The following is a 15,029-nucleotide window of genomic DNA, read 5'->3' on the forward strand; positions in this document are numbered from 1 at the left end:
TCTTCACTACTGTTTTTAAAAACTGAGCCTGGAGGGGTGGCACATGCCTGTAATCCCAGCGGCTCAGGAGGCTGAGGCAGGAGGTTCACGAGTTCACAACCAGCCTTAGCAATGGCAAGGTAGTAAGCAACTCAGTGAGACACTATCTCTAAATAAAAAAAAATAGGGCCGGAGATGTGGCTCAGTGGTTGAGTGCCCATGAGTTCAATCTCCGGTACCAAAAAAAAAAACAAAACAAACAAACAAACAAAAAAAAATCTGTACTAGAAATCTAGGTAAACTAATGGGACAAGAAAAGGAAATAAAAGAAACTCAAGTTATGAAAGAATAAATACAACTTTCCTTTTTATGAATGAACTGCTTATCCATTTTGAAATCTGAAATAGTCAAGAAAAGAACCCCACCCAGAATTAATAAGTGATCATAGCAGGGCTGCTGGGTATAAGGTTAGTACACAAAAGTCAATCCCTTTTCCATATACTAGCAATAAACCAATGAAATTTTAAATAAAAAACACAATATCATTCCAATCAGCACTCAAAAATATGAAATACTTGGATATACATTAGTGAAATCTGCAAAAGATCTATGAAGAAAACTATAATACTCTGATTAAAGAAATAAGAACTAAATAAATAGAGACCAACTTTATTCATGGATAGGACTCAGTATTGTTGAGAAGTCAGTTGTTCTCAATTTGATCTATAGATTCAATGCTTTTTCAATCAAAACCCAGCAAGTTATTTTGTAAATTGTCTGGGGGCACCTTGAACAGGAGCTAAGAACACCTCTTTAAGTCTGGAATAAAGGGATACTGGACTGGCATTGCACCCTCTGCAATGCATGTGGACTTGCCCTTGCTTGGCAAGAGAGGTGCAGCTCTGGGAGTGAGTGTTACCCAATGAGATGGGCATAGACTTCCAAGATGTCAGTCAATCTGCTGACCACAAGACATCATGAAGCAAGAATCAACCCCTTGAAACCTGACCCCTTACCTCATTTGGAGTGTAACTTTCTCCAGTGTCTTCCCCTCAATAAAAGGGCTTCAGAATGTACTCCTCCCTCTTTTTCTTGCCTGCCTTGCCCCCCTTGTGGGAGCTGTGACTGAGAAGCTATCACTGAACCCAAAGAAAAAGGTATTTTGTCTGTCTGTGTGATTATTTCGTGCCAGCCCATTTCACCTGGAGTGACCCTGACTGATTTGGTCGCATGTCATGACAGTAAGTATTAACCAACTAATTCTAAAGTTTCTATGGAGAGACAAAAGATCTAGAAAACCAAGAAAATGTTCAAGGAGAATAATTTTAGAGGGCTGACACTACTCAACTTTATTAAAAAGTTATAGCAATTAAGACACTGTGATATTGGGGAAAGAATAGACAAACAGATCAATGGAACAGAGTAATGACTCCAGAAATAGACCCACAGAAATATAGACAAATGATTTTTGACAAAGAAGCAAAAGTAAAACAATAATTAAAAAAAGAATATTCAATATATGGTGCTGGAACAACTTGACATTCAAATTCAAAAAGATATGTAAATCTGGATGTTTTACCCTTTGCAAAAATTAACTTCAAGGGCTAGAGGTGTTGCACAGTGCTACAGCACTTGCCTAACACACGAGAGGCCCTGAGTTTGCTCTCCAATACTGCATAAGCAAGCAAACAAACAAACAAAAACAACTTCCAATGGATTATAGATCTAAAGGCAAAATGGAAAAGAATAAAATTTCTAGATGGTAATGGGAAAAAAATCTAGACAACCGTGGAGTTTGTTGACAACTTTTTTAGTTAGAATACAGTCATAATCCATGAAGAAAGAATTTAATATGTAGAATTCATTTAAATTAAAAATGCTCTGGGAAGACACTGTCAAGAGAAAGAAAAGATGAGCCACAGATCAGAAAAAAATGTTTGTAAAAGATATATTTGATAAAAGATTTATCTAAACATATATATGCACACCTAAAACTCAATATTAAGAAAACACCCCTATTAAAAATTGGCTCAAAGTCTTTAATAGACTCTTCACCAAAGAAGATATACTGATGGCAAGTAAACATATGAAAAGATGTTCTACAACATATGTCATCAATTATGTCATCATGTCTTCAAATAAAAATGACAATTAGTTATCATTAAACACCTGGTAGAGTGGCCCAAATACAGACCACTGATGTCAAATGCTAGTGAGAATGTAGATCAACAGGAACTATCAACCATTTTTGGTGGAAAAATAAAAGGATACAGCCACTTTGCAAGATGCTTGCCAGTTTCTTATAAACTAAGCACACTCTCAGCAAACAATCTAATAATCATGCTCCTTTGTATTTATCCAAAGGAGCAGAAAACTTATGTTTACCTGAAAATATGCACAGGGATGATTATAGCAACATTATTCATAATTGCTTTAATATGGAAACAACTGAAATGTCCTTCGGTATATAGGTAAATCAACGAAGTGTGGTACATTCAGAAAATGGAACATTATTCAGCACTTAAGCCAAATGAGATAGTGAGTCATACAAAAACACAGGGGAAATCTTAAATGCATATTACTAAGTGAAAGAAGCTAATCTGAAAAGGCACCATACTTTTACTATATGATTTCAATCATATGCTATTTAGAAAATTAAAACTATGGAGAGAGTAAAAAAAAAATCAGTTGCTGCCAGATTGAATAGAGAGAATTTTCTGGGAGAAGGGCAATGAATCTACTCTGCATATTAATGGTGAAAGTGTGCCAGTCTGAATTAGTGTAAACAAAGTATACAACATTATGAGTGCTGAAGACAGTGGACACCATGGAGCTCTTGTGATAATGATATGTCAATGAAGGTTCATCAATTGTATTAAATCAGACTAAATTTGGCATGGGGCTGGTTCCATATTTTGAGTTTCTACTTGAAGAACTGTAATCTACCTAAAGAGTATATTCTTGTCACAAGTAGTTGAGTCTCAAACAACGACAGCTGCTGAACTTCAGCCAATTGCACGCTGACAACTGGCCAGAGCTTTTCTACATAAGGCAATCATGTCCACATAGGCTTCATCACACCATGTCCAAATAAGGCAATGCCAAGCTATAACCAATCAAGCTATTTCTATATGTAACTTCTGTTTTTTTTTTTTTTAATCTATAGATACTATCTGCCAACATTACTAGGTAGAGCTCTTTGAAGTTGTTCTGGTTCTGCATGCTGCCAAGTTCATAAATCATTTCTTGTTCAAGTAAACTTGGCTAAATTAAATTTGTCTAAAGTTTTTTTTTTTCACAATTTAGAAAACATATGACTTTTTTGGGAGTTGTCGATATTGAGGGAGGCACTAGGAACTTTTATAATTCTCTCCATGCTGACATTTGAAATGTTTTGTTAATGATATATAAAACATATATTCACAGTGTGGAGAGTTGATGTGCCAGTGACATATCTTTTGTCATGCTTGTCAGTGGGAATGACCACTGGGTCATAGAGGTGTTTCTGACATCCATGTACTCTTCCTCCTGCTTCCAAGAGGTATATTTAAGCAGGGGTTCTCTAAGAGAAAGCCAGTTTCTTTGTTGCAACACAGACATTTAATAATCTTATTTGTTTCTAAAGTTGAACAGGCAAGTGTACCCTGAAAAGTTGTGCTGAATACTAGTCAGTGTCTTCTGTGCCTGCAGGAGACCAAAATGAATTCTGATGTCTTTGGAGACTTGGGGAATGTTATAGGCTGAACCATATCTCCTGCAAAATTCAGATGCTGAAACTCTGTTACCTAAGAATCTGACTTGTATTTGGAGTCAGTCTTTACAGTGGTAATTAAGTTTAAATGATGTCATTAGGGTCAGTCTTAAATCAGTACATCGTTCATCATTATAAGATGAGGATATATCACACAGAGAGACATCATATAGATGTGTGCACTGACCAAGTGTTGATCATGTGAGGAAGCAGCAAGAAAGCAATCATCTGCAAGACAAGGAGAGAAGACTCAGCAAACATTATACATGTCAACACTTTGGTCTTGGATTTCTAATCTTCAGAATTATGATAAAATAAATTTCTGTTGTTTAAGCTACTCTGTCTGTAATGTTTTGTTATGGCAGCAGTAGCAAACTAATAAAGGAAATCTGGCTGAATATACTACTGATATAGCCAAGAGAAGAAAACACTGGTCCTAAATCAACTGGTATTAGGCACAGTGAGGTAAAATATGTAATGTATTTATAATCAGGCCTGGTGTCTAAAAATATATATAATAAAATTATCTATCATCAATCCAATAAATACTACCTTCACTGGGGAAGTGATTAGTGGATTGAGTTGCACACTGTAAACAGGAAGGCAGCTGTATTGAATGAGACAGCAGCATCCAAAGCAGTATAAAAAAGCTTTAAAAATAATAGCTGTACCTGGCAGCAAAAGGTAACAGCAACAGTGGTGCTGAGGGTTTTCTCTATGACAGAAATCATGGGGACAGTCTTCCTTCCCTTTGTGAGACCCTATCCCCCTAGGTTTCTAGAAAGTACATTTACAGGGCAGAAAAATAGAGATGAGATTGAACTTCTGCTGTTTGATCTTGTGGATCCTGAGATGTCTTTAAATAATTTGGAGAAATAAGATGTGATTGAGAGCAACTCTGAGTCCCAGGCAGTTTTTTGTTAATTTGAGGTCCATCTTCAGTTGATTTTATTGTTTTAAAGTTGATTTTTATTGACTTGGAATTTTTATGGGCCTGATTGACAAAATAGATAAATATTAATATATCAAGGACTGAAATCATATTTGGTGGATATTTTAAATGAGTATTAAAATCTACCAGCAAAATGTGATTGCTTATAGATTATTCTTTCATATGAACCTAAACTGCTGACATCAGCATAATTCTTTATTTTATGTATCATTTAAAATTAAAGTTTTACTAAGTGTGTGCTAGAAAAATGAAAGCATATTATATTAAATGTTATTTACATTATTTTCTTTTGAAAATATGTAAAAATGATGTTATTAAACTAATGTGATCTGATCCTATATATTCAGGAAAAGATCAAATTTTCATTTCCCTTAGCAGAAAGAGGATAGAAGTGCAGGTTTAATCCAATATCATTGAATTTTATTATTAAAGAAATTTAAACTTAAATAAGAAATTATTACATAGATTAAGAAATGATATATGACTTGAGTCATATTTAAGGTTAGACAACTGCTTCAGGTTTGATGTTTAAGCTATTTAATTTCATTCCTACTGAAGTCTGGGCTTGCCTATTCATTACCTTTTGCAACTACCAATTCAGTTATTATAAACAATAAATTTTGTTTTAATGTCTTCATTATTTTCTATCTATCATTTTTATCAAAGAATCATTAAAATTTGGTAATATTCCAAGTGCCTATGAAAACTGTAGAATCAGTTTGGATTTTATCTGAGACAAAACTAATTTAAGTAAATACCTCCGCTAAAGGAATCAACAATTCTTTAATTCCATTTTGTTATTTGTTAGTCAGTTTCTATTATAAAGCTACATAAGTATAGTTCAAAGTGTTCTATAATTGTATCTAATTCATTTGCTAATTAATACGTAAAATATGAGGGGATGAGTAGCTATGACAGGCCAATTGTCTGGAAGAAGTAGCTGATTCCATCAGTCTATGGGGGTTGTCTTCCTCCCCAGGAGGTGTTGTATACATGATGGGTAGGACATATCAGTCATGAGATAATATCTGCAAAATAATCTTCACACTAATCCAATACATGGTGTAACTGTCACCTTTAAGAGCTCTTATGATTTTATAAAGCAACAGTAATATGAAAAAATGAGCAAAAATAATATTTATAATTGTCATTTTCAACCAGTACCATTTTGAAGTATTGAGATCATAATAAAGAATGCAATATGATGTATGTCTCGGTACAGGCAAATATTTATCTTCAGATATTTATTGGACACCTATCCTCATTTTTTGGTTATCAATGTAAACTTTTTATGCACACTTAGTAAGTTGTTAAGACAAGGAATGTGAACATTCAATCTTTGGTACCATTTTTATTTTGCTCCTAGGTCTATTTATATTTGTTTGCCTTTATTCCACCCATAATCCAAATAGAATAAAGAAAATTTTACAAATGTTAAAAAAGTAGCATTTAACCTATTAATTGCATCACTATTTTTCCTATGAGGAAATCTGTGGAAATATTTAGAACAAATCGTTTAGTGAGTATTTCTCTAAAACTGACCAGAAGGACAAGTTGTTTGCTATCAAAGTGTGACAACACCATCTAATTTTCTGTTATAAAGCAAATTGTTTGCTTCCAAGCAGATACCAAATCAAGTTTATGTAGGGTTTTCCACTTGAGACATACAGATATAAAGAGCAAATTATTTCATGCCAATGCAGAATTGTACCATTTCTCCCTAATAAAAGATTCTTAGTGTATGCAAAATGATAAGAAAATGTGGATAGAAGATTACTTAAAAATATTTATATCAATAGGAAGACATTATACTTTGGAATTCTTGTGTATTTTTACTTATCCATATTCTTTTCTTATTAAATGTCAGTGATTTTTTTTTCATTTAACAAAAATTTTGAGAACCTAAGGAGCATTGTTGGAAAATAGCTGTAAAGCCACAATGTATTAGACATTATTATTTTTTAATACCTTAGTCCAAAATATAGCAGCTTAATACTCATCATCTCATTGTTTCTGTGACTCAGGAACCTGTGCATGGTCTAGTTGAGTGCCTCTACCTCAAGTATGGTTGTTTTCAAGCTTAGAACTGGGGCTTTTGTTTTGTTTTCTGATGGCTCAACTTCAGAGACGATCCATTCTGAGCTTACCCTGTTTGTTATTTCCAGGTGTTAACCCCAGGCCTGGTGGGTCTTTCCATAGCACTGCCTCAAGATAAGGCACTTGGTTTCCCCCAGGGCAAGTGACTTAAGGTAGAGCCAAAGTGTTCAAGACAGCGGTTGCAATCTTTTGTAATCAACAAAGTGACATCCCATAACTTCTGCTGCTTTATATTCATTAGAGGCAAGTCATTAAATAGAGGCCCCAGTAAGGGCCAGGGTTGCACAAAGGCTGAATAAGGACATGGGGATTGTTTAGTGCCATTGTAGAGGCTTTCTACCTTTAAGAAGCTTATCCAATAGATGTTTCAACATTGGGTCCTTAGCAAAATGTTCATTTAATAAATTAATTAATGGACAATAGATATTTTATAGAACAAGTAGTTTTATGGTAAGCATCACATATTTTTTTGAGACTTACTTCTTCCAACATCCCATGCAAAGTTCCTTGCTTGGGTTTTTGAAAGTCCCACCACATTGTCTGCATAGGAAAGAAGAGAGGAATATGACATAATGCTTTAAGGGCAGCACTATTCTCTTTCATCTGAGTCTGAGCCTCCCACTTCATTCTATAATGGTTGGATGAATCAGAAATATTAGTGGGTCTTCATTCTCCTGTATTTTTCCCTCTGAAGATAATAAATCACTCCAGTTCTTATATTGCAAATTATAAATGGAAGGAAATTGGGCAGGTGTGTTGAGAGGGAATACTGGGGATAATGACATATTAATTGTTCTTTAGAAGACTGTGGACTTAGTTTTGATACATATTCTCAAACAAAAAGAAAAGCAGTTATTTTTCTGCATATCTGAACTTGTGGTTTCATGCTCATATTACTATATAGTCTTTTTTAAACAAAAAATTATTTTTTCTTTTTATATATGACAGTAGAATGTATTTTGACATTTATACATACAGGGAGTATAACTTCCCATTCTTGTGGTTGTACATAATGTGGAGTTATGTTGTTTGTGTACTCATATGTGAACATAAGAAAGTGATCACCCATTCATTCTACATATTCCCATCCCTCTTTCTTTCCCGCATTCTCCTTTGTCTAATCCAAAGTGCTTGTATTCTTCCCTATGAACCCCACTCCCTGCTACCCTATTGTGTGTTAACATCTGCATATCAGAGAGAATATTTGGTTTTTGGTTTTTGAGGATTGGTGTATTTCACATAGCATGATAGTCTCCAACTTCTATTTACTGGCAAATGCCTTCTTTTCATTCTTCATTATGGTTGAGTAATATTCCATTATGTATATATACCACATTTTCTTTATCCATTCATCCATTCCACTATGTAGTCTTAAACTTGGTTTTTCTTAGCTTTCCAAGAATGGTACTACAACCTAAACAGGAGAATAGTCTAGATGTTGGTTCTATCACATGAGATACTTTGGATGAAATAGAAGTTTCAGCTTCAAGAACATTTAAAACCATGGAGTTGCCTTCTCCTGTTTTTCTTCCTTCTATTAAAAGTTCAGGTTTCTACTTATCACACTCTAAATGTGTGACTTGAGGATATTTTATATAAAATTGCTTTATTCCTATAGGAAATAGTAGAGTATAAATACCTTCAGTATAACCTGGGAATTAGAATGACCATAACAAAAATTTTATGTCCTGTGATTTTTATGTAAAAGAATATTTCTCTATGTAATCATAGAACTTGTAATATTTTATGGTTGCATGATAATCTACCAGTCTTGGATGTATATACTTAAAAAATTTCCTGGTACTGATCATTTTAGGTTGTGAAATTACTCTGAAAGAATTGACTGACACATAAGGAAGGGCACATATGGATACATATAGTGGAAAGATAACAATCTAAAAGTTTTTGAGGACAATTCAAATATCCTAAGTTTCTTTAGGGTCATGCTTCTTTTTCCTCAAATACATTTTTGTAATTATGCAGCTTTAATTTATCTGACCTATTTCTTTGGTGAGCTGAAATATGAATTAAGGAGACGAGACATTAAATTTTTAGCAACATTAAAATGAAAATACCATGGGTTTCTTGACATCATATCTACTTTAGGTACAATAAATCAGTAAGAGGTTGGAAAATTATTGTTCATTACAGGAATACAGATGCATATCAAAGATAAACTTGAACATCATCTCCACAAAACATTTTTTAAAAGCCATTTGATCTGGCTAAGCCTAATAAAATACACTTCTCAGAAGTAAGAGATTTTCTTAGCTTTTATAAGACTTCTGTCCTCTTTTGTAAATCCTCTAACTGGACTCTGCAATAGAAGTTCTATTTTGAACATGTAAGTGTCATGAAAGGAGTGAATATTATGAATTCTGTTGACATTTTCATAATCATCACTATTTGTTAATGGTTATTTTAATAATTAGGAAACTATCACTAAATGAAAAATCAAAAATTAAATCAAAGTTTTACTTGATTTTTTATTTAAATTGTTAAGTTGTATGTTATGGAATTTACAGTTCAGCCAACACTTGCTTACCAGGTAGTTCTGAAAAAATATGACATCTGTCTCTTTTTCTTTGCCTTCTTAGTCCAAAGAAAATGCAAGAAACATATTTAATATCAGTGAAACACTTAGTGAACTCAGGGAATAAACTGGCACCAGCAGATATTCAAAGATGGACAAATCCTAATAGTCATACCTGACATTTCTGAGGTCTTTCTGATTTGAGATACTGAACTCTGAATTTTAAGGTTATAACTCATTTACTCCTCATTCTATGTGGAATAGGCATCATTATCCCTACTTCAGTGACGTGGAGGATGAGCCTCCAAAGAGATGAACTTAACAGTGTTGTACAGTAAACTTGGAAACAGGTATTATTCAGCTGTGATCTATCTGAATCTAAGCCAGAGTATGACGTTTTGTCCTTATGTTTTAGGCATTACAGTCCTGAAATTACTAGTTTTCTCATTTCCACCTCTGCTTTATATGCTAAGGAAAATTTGCTCAATGTAATGGGCAATAAACCATTAGAGACTTATTAGGACACTGGGGTGAAACATAAATTATGCCATTATAATATATACGTAACTCAAACATGGATAAATTCAGAGTAAATAATACTGAATAGGTAGTAGAGCTAAATTACTTATTTAACCTTGTACATGAGCTTTTGCTGTTTAGAAATTAATTCCCTTCACTTATATTTGATTAAAATAAATCAGGGCCAAACTCTTTTGGAACTGTATATTTAATCGGCACTTGAAAAGTAGTTATGTGTGGGGAGATGGGCCTTCACAAAAGGTGAAGAGCTAAGCTTCCAGGTACCTCTTCCAAACATTAAATCTCATTATCCTGAAAAGGTCTATATGAAAGTGTAGCACCTGTTTCTGAGAATGAATGAGGAAAAGCTAAAAAGAACATTTTATCACAAAGTCATTTATAGTATCAGGATTTAAAATTCACTTTCATTTTGAAATATTTGTTTTGCCAAACATGAACCTAACACAGATGTCCTAGCACTGTGATTCTTAATATTTTACTATGGAATTGAATGCTTAAAATAATAATTAGATTTGTGTGCACAGACCTAACACAGATGTTTTCACGGGATAATCTTTTCTTTGCACATTTGTGGTAAAAGTTTAAATATTATTTTCTTTAATATAAAAATGAGAAGACACCTACCCCATATTTGGCAGAATTATTTGTATAAGTTAAATATCTGTGGGTGGCTTAATGAATCAAATTTCTATTAGGAAGCATTTAATTGAAACATGATAACCATTGCAACACTATTACAAAGTTCCTGAGATAGTTTTATAAGTGTATTTCTTGAATTACTTCTTAGATCATAAAATAGAAATTCTCTTAAACATTTCATCCCAGATTTTCTAAATTTAAAATCTCTTAATGAGATTGCCCTATGTTGCACCGTACTCTTTTTCTAGCAGGTTCATTATCCTCTATGCTAAAGATAGAGAAGAAAGGGAAGAGAGATGAGGTTCTTTCATATCATCTTTCAGATCTTTTCTTCAAGGAAAAGACTAGTGATACAGAGTCAGGTCTATGTTATTTTCTATGAACTGAAACAAAATTTTTTTTTCATAAGCGTAAAAGTTTTTTTCCCTAAAACTTTACATATTTTAGACAAATCTAACTTTAGGATTACAAAAATGGGTCTGTGATATATTTGTCATTATTGCCTAATATCAATAAACCTTGAAATATGCATTCAGATGCCTATATGTCTCTGTCTTCCAAACATTCAGCAATCTCCTATTCATAAGTTACTGGGAAGATGGCAGTGAAGACTGGATGTCATAATATTGACCTGGAGATTAATAGATACAGAATAAGGCCAGAGAGGCCTTTTAACAAATTTTAAGCATAAACTTCAGACATTTTCTGTTTACTAGACAGAGGAAGCAGTATTAATTTACCAGATTTTACTTTCTCCATAGTCCTTTCCAAATTCCATAGGCTGATTAGGGACTTTACTAAGCATGCTTACAACTATGAAAAATCAGTGTGGACATTTGTTAAAAACTTGTTACTACTCTGAAGAACTCTGGAAGTTACTTTCAATAGGGAATTATTCTGAATGGGCTTTCAAAACTGCCCAAGCCTTCATTATTTATTAACCTTCCACCATATATCTCCTGTATGAGTGGAGACCACTACTGAGATTAGGACACATCTCCAGGGACCTTGAGAGTCTTATAGCTTTAATTTAGATTTTATTCCTGCCATTTTGAAAATGAATGAACTTCTTAAGTAAAAGCAAATAAATCAATAACAATTGTTTATATTTATCCAGATATACTTTTAAGCAAATCAAAGAGACTCTCATGATTGGCTTACTAAGGAGGAATGTTGTACAACAGTTCAGTCTCATGAGTTGGATTCAGGCTCCTTTTTTTCAAGTCCCAGCCATATTCTTTCTTAGTTTCTGGGCCTAGGGTGACTATTTCATTGTTCTGTCTCAATTTCTCCTATGAATACTTGGTGTGGATTTTCCATATGTCAAGCCATTATTCCAAGGACTTTATCTTAAATAAGTAATTTAATTCACAAAGCAATTCTAAAATGTAAGTGGTATTATTATGCTTATTTTACAGACCTAGAACCTGACACTTTGAAGTGAGTAACTTGCAGACCTCACACAACTGTTATGTGGAATAGTAGGACATTCAACCCAAGCAGCTAGGCTACGACAACGTCTGTTACCTTAACTTCTTCATAAATTACCTTTCAGTTTCTTAGCTTAAATCTGATGTGAAATGAACGTACAGTTAGTTAGCCTCTTAGGAGAATAATCTTTATTTAATGTTTTATTTTATTCATTTATAAGTGATACATTTGAAATATCCTGGGTCCTTCTTTCTTTATATTATTAAAAGTTGTAACAGTATACAAATTAACAATGAAAAAGTGCAATAAAATATCAATAACATGTTAGCAATTTGTTCACTGAAATATTCAGTCTAGAATATTCAGTCTAGAATTTGGCAATAAAAGCTTCTACTAACCATGACATGACTGCTTAAAATACAGATATATATATACAGATAATTGAGGGAGGCAAGATTGTGTGGTGGAAAGAATATGGGCTCTGACATTGAACTGTTTAGGTACCAATCAGAACTCACTAGTTGTTTGACTTGGAAAAACCAAAAGGAGGTTTGGTTTCCTCATCTAAAAAAAAAATGAAATTAATATTTAACTGATAAAGATGAAGTGAGCTGATATTTAGTACAGAATGCAAAAATTATGGAATTGATAATAAATATGACCTGAAAGACAGTAAGAGAAACATACTAATATTGTCATATATTTTAATAAACACAAAATGAATTTTTATGATCTATATTACATTTAGATTTTGGTGGACAAATGTAAAGCAAAAATGAAGCGATTATCACATGGAAACCCTATATATCATTCTTAAATTCTTTCTAAAGTTTCCCATTTTTTCCCCTTTCCGTCATTTGCCATCTTTCCAACTCTTTCATCTTCTCTTTAAACAGACCACACAGAGAGTTGACTAGATAACTGTTGTGTTGCTTTCATAGCAGTACACGTTGGCTGATTGGTCTACTCACCACAGCACCTACTGCTCACAAAATGCCCAGTACAAGTGAAAAACCTCGTTAGTGCTTCCTGGGAAACACTGAGATTTTCAATAATAACTTCCCTCATATATACCAATTAAGAAAACATATTGAAAAAAAAAAACCACAAGTTAATCTATCCTCAGTTCTGTTGCACCAAAGATGACTTCTTTCCTTATTTACTCTCTTGCCTACTTGTCTTTGATTAAATTAAAAAATTTTCAGCAGGGAGGAAGAGCAGGAAGAAAAGATTAACATTAAACAGATAGATGAGGTGGGATGGAAAGGGAGAGAAAAGGGAAATTGCATGGTAATGGAGGGAGACCCTCATTGTTATACAAAATTACATATAAGAGGTTGTGAGGGGAATGGGAAAATAAACAAGGAGAGATATGAATTACAGTGGATGGGGTAGAGAGAGAAGATGGGAGGGGAGGGAGGGGGGATGGTAGAGGATAGGAAAGGTAGCAGAATACAACAGTTACTAATAGGGCATTATGTAAAAATGTGGATGTGTAACCGATGTGATTCTGCAATCTGTATTTGGGGTAAAATTGGGAGTTCATAACCAACTTGAATCTAATGTATGAAATATGATATGTCAAGAGCTTTATAATGTTTTTAACAACCAATAAAAAAAATTAAAAAAAAAAAAGAGTAGCCACTCTGTATTCCACAGAGAATAAAACACTTCTCCTTCCATGTTAGAAGCTGTTACATGTAATCATCATGCCAGCAACGAAGAGGTTCTTCCCTCTATCAAATGGCACAATATTCAAGCCTAGTATTGACCTCTGCTTTTGGCAGGCTTCTCACTCAGCCATAGTTAGCCAAATCAAGCTTGGCTGTCAGAGCCCCAAATAACATCCATCTCTGTTGCCATAACCACTGAGTTCATATGCCTACTGGGATAGGAGTATCGGGGATACAGACTAATATCTCTCTGTAGAACAGATCATTCTGTCCACACAGTTAGTGAGATTGTCATCTGTTGAGATGCTCTCTGATTTTCTTTCATGTAGAACACAAATATCTTCAAGTTTTATGCCCATTCAGAGAGGAAGTCTATCTACATAGTTCCTCCCTTGAATGACTTATCACCAGTTTTCTAATTGTGTTCTTTCCATGTCCCTGATCATCCAACCAGATAATTTACCACTTGTCATGAATATGTTTTGATAATTATATCTGCTGCTGTTTCCTTCTTTGTAAAAAAAAAAAAAAAAAAAAAAAAAATTTCAAGTTTTAAACATCAGAGGAAGCCACACAATGCCACCAACATATTACAAAACTCATGAGTGATTACAGGGAAAAATGACATCAACTAAATGTTTTATCTATATGACTCAGAATCTGAAATAAAAGCACTGCTAGTTTGTATCAAGTACTAAATCCACATAAAATTGGGAAGTTATTATGATGTCTTTTTATTGCTCTGTGTTGACCATTCTATTCAAAGGAATCCCTTAAAGTCCTCTGTTGTGTTTGTACAAACAAAATATTTCTAGGAAGGAACATGATACAAGAGAAAATTACTTCTAACTCATTTATTTTTGTGAAAAAAAAATATATATATATTTTCCACCTGAAAGAGAGGAAACTAATGAAAGGGATCCTAGAATAACTGTTAGCAGGAAGCCAGGTATTTATATACGCCCTGTTGGACAAAGTTGTTTATGTGGAACTGCAAAAGAAATAAAAGAACATGGCTCACGACCATTATTTACAGCATGCATGAAAGAGGGGAGAGTAGGCAGATTGAACACCACTTAGGGACACATTCCATGTTTTTATGTGAGAGGAAAAGAGCACACATCACTGCTCCCATCCCTTCCTTATGCTCTTTATTATCTAACCTGTCCCCTTCTTCTCACCTCTCACAGGAACACATCAGGGATGGTATATAGACAGGTCTGCTGCTTTCTTTTTCTTTGTTTTTGCTCCTAACATAGAGTACCAAAAAATGTGTGGACAGAGAGTCATGTTCATGTAAACCTGTTTCTCTGTCACTCATAGAAGGCCCCTCAATTCTGAATTGAGGCTTAGGCCTCTTTCTTGTGAGGCCTGTGCAACAAAGCCCATCTGTCACTCACCACAAGCTCCTGCAGCAGTGCATCTCTTCAATTC

The 15,029-nt window shown here is 33.9% G+C and overlaps 1 long non-coding RNA gene across 1 annotated transcript in view; it reads left to right on the forward strand.

The window, feature by feature from the left end:
• Positions 1-1,029: 1,029 nt before the first annotated feature.
• Positions 1,030-15,029, forward strand: part of LOC139706230 (uncharacterized) — a 141,449-nt gene continuing 127,449 nt past the window's right edge. Inside the window, exon 1 of the long non-coding RNA XR_011707866.1 lies at positions 1,030-1,220. This is a non-coding gene — a long non-coding RNA (uncharacterized lncRNA). The remainder of the gene's footprint in view (positions 1,221-15,029) is intronic.

This window comes from Marmota flaviventris, chromosome 6 (assembly GCF_047511675.1).
Source record: "Marmota flaviventris isolate mMarFla1 chromosome 6, mMarFla1.hap1, whole genome shotgun sequence".
In the NCBI taxonomy this organism is placed as follows: domain Eukaryota; kingdom Metazoa; phylum Chordata; class Mammalia; order Rodentia; family Sciuridae; genus Marmota; species Marmota flaviventris.